The following is a 6,000-nucleotide window of genomic DNA, read 5'->3' as shown; positions in this document are numbered from 1 at the left end:
AGTAAACCATTTGGTGCTACTCTTACCACAATTTCCCAAAGCCCTCCATCCAATCCTCCCACAACTTCTACTTCCAAGATGAATGTTGTTCATTCTGATCAAGGAAAATACTAACAACAACTAGGAAGTAAGAAGAAAGGCAAAGGTAAGAAGAAGAAAGATTCTCCTCCATAGGATAAACAAAACAACCAATATTATAACGAGAAATGGAAACCTCGTTACCCATGCCTGATTTGTAATGAGGAACACTTCACTCATGACTATCCCCACTGGGTAGAAGTGAAAAATTTATGAAGTCTTCTACTTCACCCACTGTGTTGACAGATCCATTTCCAAATTAGGAGACTCATTTGGTTTCTCAGGACTCTACTTCCTCCGACTTAGTTTTGTTGCTTTCTTCTCCTAAATCAAAAGCTGATATTATGGTAGCTACATGTAATAAAGAATATGGTAGTGTGAATTCCTTGAACAACCATACTACTTATCAACCTACTAGTTCGGTTGCATCTCCACTAGATCTTTCTTCGCTTACAATTCCTACAAAATTGATTATTAAGCTTCCAAAGGGTGTTAACCATAAATCTGCTTTCAACCCTCGTGCGAGAGCTACTCAGAATGACAATGTAGTTTAGGACTTGGCTCAATCTCCATCAAGTATTTCTACTCTCGAGGTTTTGCACAACTGGTCTACCCATAAAAAGGCTTTTCTTTTCGCGATTGGGGGCATTAATCCTTCGGATTCCAACCTTGTCATTTTCAATCATGAGAACTATACACCTAGACTTCCAACTTAGTTAGCATTTAATATCTAAGTCACTGTCCACGATAAGGACATTCATCATTCTATTGTCGATGAGGGATCCTCAACCCGTATGATGTCTTTCTCTTGATGGAAGGCCATTGGTTCTCTTCAATTGAGTAAATCGCCCACCACCTTGAAATATTTTGAAGGGAGAACATATAAACCTTGTGGGATTTTGAATTCCTTATAAGTAGAATTAGAAGGAAAATTCCTATCCATAGAAGTCAAATTTATTGACGAGCCACTCGATTATAATCTTCTATTGGGTCACACCTGGTTTTATGCCATGGAAGGGTAAACTCTACACCCATCCCAACATGTTGGGGTCGGGTTGCTTAAGGTTTCCTCTCTTGAGCCTTTTCACTTCCTCCTCCTTCACTTCTCAAAAACTCCTCTTCGATTGCCTATATGAATATTATATCCTCTTCTGATATCGCAAGTGATCCTTCGGTAGTACCAGATGAAACCAACATTAATAATTTTGGCAATTGTATCCCTCTTAGCCCCATCGAGCTTGATTATGAAGCCATTCATTTAGCTTGTGCGTCTCATTCCAATTTAGTGTCTTCGATTAATTGGGTGGATCGCTCATTGTATTATGACACGTCTTCTGCTCCTTTCTCTCACGAATTCCATACGAATGAGAGCATCATGGAGATCATGATGACAGATAATGCATCATGGGACGATCATCATCATCATTCCTCCTTATGAGATCCCGTCAAGGATAATCCTTATGACCTTTATCGACCCAATGTCGTTGAGCTCTCTAGGAATTCTATTTCCATTCATGAATTTGATTCATAGAATAACCTATCGAATATTGAAGAGACCATCCCTCTCGATATCTCGAGAAAACACGACATAGTCGAGAATTTACATATCGACGTGTCTTGCTCTCCAGATGAGATTAAGACTTATAAAGCTCTATTTCAGGAGTTTTGAGATGTATTTCCTTGGTCTTAGGAGGAAATTCTAGGGATAGATCCAAACATTATGGCTCACGAAATAAAAATGTATCCCGATGTTAAACCAATCCGACAATTCCTTCATCTAGTCCACCCCAAGAAGGCTGCCGCAATTAAATTTGAGGATGAAAAAATTCTATGCACTGGTTTCATCTATCCAGTTCCTTTGACTGATTGGTTGTTAAATTTTGTTCCTTTCATGATGAAACAAGGAAAAATTCATGTATGTGTTGATTGTCGAGACATAAATTATGCTTGTCTGAAGGATAATTCCCCCCTAGCTGCCCACCCCCCCCCCCCACCCTATTGACCTGATTGTTAATGATTGCGCTGGCTGTGAAATCTATTCATTTATGGATGGGGTTTCTTGCTATAATCAAATCAACATTATCCTAGTGGACCAACCTAAAACTGTACTTATTTATCCCTGGGGTACATTTGCATACATGAAACTCCCTTTTGGGTCGAAGAAAGTTGGGGCTATGTTTCAAAGGGCGATTAACTACACCTTTCATGATATCAAACACATCTTGCAACCTTATCCTGATGATCTTACCGCTCACTCGAAACATCGGGCTGATCACCCGATGCATCATAGAACCATTTTCTTATGATGTAAGAATTACAATTTTCGATTAAATCATCATAAATGTGTGTTTTTCATTAGCTCTAGCCCACTTCTCAGTTTTTTGGTTTAAATGTTGGGTGTGGAGCCTGATTATCTTTTGTATTCAAATGTTTTATCCGGATGTATACCCTAGGAAGATTGTACACCCCTCCACGCGGGGGCGTGCGGGGGGGACTTGTCCCCTCCGGGGGGTTCGGGGGCCAGCGGTCCCCCGACGAGGGCTCAGGAGCAGCGCCCCCAAAGCTAAAAATAGATGTAAAATTGCCTTGTAAAAGTCTAGTAATTTCTAATCAATCTGGGCCGTTCATTAGGCAGATGATCTGACGGTAGAAGTTATGTTAGTTCATGGTTTTTTTCCCTAGAAGGCAACCCCTCACTATATATGAGGGAATTGTATTGCATCTATGTAGATCTGTATTCTGAGTGAGGAAGAGAGAGGAGATTGAGAGCAAAGAGGGTGTTACAGCAAATCTACTGTAGGTTGTATCTTTTCAGTTTGTTGGATAATATAATAAAAGAAGGACTGGCTGCTTCTCTGTGGACATAGCCCAAACTGGGTGAACCACATATATCTGTGTCTCTCTTGTTTCATGCGTTTTTTGTGTTTATATTTTTGCAATATTTTATGTGTTCCATTGCTCTGTAAAATATAATTTTCTAACAACTAGTATCAGAGCCGAAGGTCTATTTGGCTGATAAACTCGTAGGAGAGAAGGGTTCCTGGTTCGAGTGGGAGCAATGGCGAAAGATGGTAGGTTTAGGGTCGAAAAATTCAATGGCCAAAACTACCAGTTGTGGAAGATGTAGATGGAAGATTATCTGTATCAGAGAGATCTGTACCTACCATTGAGCGGAAAGACAAAGAAGTTGATGAGTATGACAGACATAGAATGGGATATTCTCAATAGAAAGGCACTTGGAACAATACAGCTGTGCCTAGCGGCGTCGGTAGCATTTAATATTTCAAAGGAAACAACAACATAGGGTTTAATGTCACCATTGGCCAAACTATATGAAAAACCCTCAGCCTCAAATAAGGTATTTCTTATGAAGCGTTTATTTAATATGAAGATGTCAGAAGGTGGATATGTTGCAGGCCATTTAAATGATTTTAATACAGTTACAAGTCAGTTAAGTTCTGTAGAGGTAAATTTTGATGATGAAGTTAGGGCTCTGTTATTTCTGTGCTCATTGCCAGAAAGTTGGAATGGTTAGTTATGGCCATTAGTAACTCTGTCTCTGGATCTAGTACTTTAAAGTTTGATGATGTTGTTGGTGCAATCCTTAGTGAGGAAATTCGACGGAAAAGCTCCAGTGAGACATCAGGTAATGCTTTGACTGCAGAGACTAGGGGAAGAAAAATGGAAAGAGGAAAGAGCGCTGGATATCACAGTAAGTCAAGAAGAGGCAGATCCAAGTCCAGATCAGGGATAGTGTGCTGGAAATGCAAGAAGAAAGGACACCTGAAGAAAGATTGCAAGTCTCAGAAGGGAAAAGAAGAAGATGCGCAGCAAGAAACTAATCATGAAGCAAATGTAACAGGTGATGTGTTACAAGATGCTTTGATTATTTCTTTAGAAAATATTATTGATGCCTGGGTGGTAGATTCAGGGGCCTCATTCCATGCCACACCTGATAAGAAACATTTTCGTGATTATGTTCAAGGAGATTTTGGACAGGTTCGACTGGGTGATGATAAACCCTGTAAAATCGTTTGAATGGGTACAATTTTCATAAAACAACAAAATGGAAATCAGTGGCTATTGAGGAGTGTAAGGCATGTTCCAGATCTAAAGAAAAATCTAATTTCAATAGGGCAGTTGGGAGGTGAAGGTTGCATAAGTACTTTCATAGATAAAACCTTGAAGGTCACTAAAGGATCTCTGGTAATAGCGAAAGGAGGAAAGGTTGGTACATTGTTTTTATGCAATGGTATTTCCAATTCTGTTAATTCTTTAACCTCTACAGGAGAAGATACGACATTGTGGCATCATAGGCTAGGGCACATGAGTGAGAAGGGGATGCAGATTCTTCACTCAAGAAATTTGTTGCCAGGTTTGAAGCATGTTGATTTAAAATGATGTGAAAATTGTGTTTATGGAAAAAAGAAGAGAGTCAGATTCCTTAGAGTTGGGAAAGAAAAAAAGAGCAAAGAATTAGAGCTTGTGCATACAGATGTATGGGGACCTGCTCAGGTATAATCTCTTGGTGGCTCTCATTATTATGTTACTTTTATTGATGATGCAACCAGAAAAACCTAGATTTATTGTATTCGAAATAAATCTGATGTGTTTGATACTTTCAAGAAATGGAAAGCTTTGGTTGAAAATGAGACAGGGAAAAGGTTGAAGTGTCTCAAATTAGATAATGGAGGTGAATATTACAGCAAATAGTTTGATAGGTACTGTTCAGAGAATGGAATTCGCAGAGAGAAGACAATTCCAAGAACACCACAAGAAAATGGTGTGTCAGAAAGGATGAACAGGACAATCATGGAGCATGCAAGGTGCATGAGATTGCATGCAGGATTACCTTTACAATTTTGGGCAGATGCTGTAGATACTGCTATTTATCTAATAAATAGAGGGCCTTCAAGTTCCTTGGATGGTGGTATTCCAGAGGAGGCATGGACAGGTAAAAAGGTAAACTACTCATTTTTAAAGACTTTTGGTTGTGAAGCTTTTGTCCACATTAACAAAGAAAATAGAACAAAGCTTGAGGAAAAATCAAAGAAATGTACCTTTATTGGATATGGTGTTAATGATTTTGGTTATCACTTATATGATTATGAAAATCACAAAATCATTAGGAGCAGAGATGTAATATTCAATGAAAAGGTCTTGTATAAGAATTAGTTGCAGGAAAAGAAACAGGAAAAAGAAAACAGAGAATACATAGTGCTTGACGATATCATAGGAAAAGTGATGGTGCCTGAAAATCATAAAGATCAATAGCCAAAACAACAACCACAACAGCAACAAGCACTTCAAACACCTGAAAGTGGTGTTAGAAGATCTACTGGGATAAGTAGACCCCCTGAACGATACTCTCCTTCACTATATTATGTATTGTTGACTGATTTTGGTGAACCAGAATGTTATGAAGAAGTAGTGCAGGTAGAAACCAGGAAGAAGTGGGAGCAAGCCATGAAAGAAGAGATGGACTCCTTAGCACATAACCAGACTTGGGACTTAGTCAGGTTGCCTGCAAGTAAAACAACATTGCATAATAAATGGGTTTACAGGCTGAAGAAAGAAGATGGAGGAAAATAGAGGTACAAATCTAGACTTGTGGTGAAGGGTTTTGCATAGAAGAAACGTATTGATTTTGATGAAATATTTTCTCCTGTTGTTAAAATGACTTCAATCAGAACTATTTTAAGTCTAGTAGCAGTTGAAGATTTGCATCTTGAGCAGTTAGATGTAAAGACAACGTTTCTCCATGGGGATTTGGAGGAAGAGATATATATGCAGCAGCCACAAGGATATGAGGTAAGAGGGAAGGAGAAACTAGTGTGCAGGTTGAAGAAGAGCGTGCATGGCTTGAAACAGGCTCCAAGGCAGTGGTATCTAAAATTTGATAGGTTTATGTCTGAACAAGGT

The sequence above is a fragment of the Pinus tabuliformis genome, chromosome X, assembly GCF_031772625.1.
Source record: "Pinus tabuliformis cultivar Carrire ecotype Pingquan chromosome X, CPIR1, whole genome shotgun sequence".
NCBI lineage: Eukaryota > Viridiplantae > Streptophyta > Pinopsida > Pinales > Pinaceae > Pinus > Pinus tabuliformis.
This window is presented reverse-complemented; position numbering follows the sequence as displayed.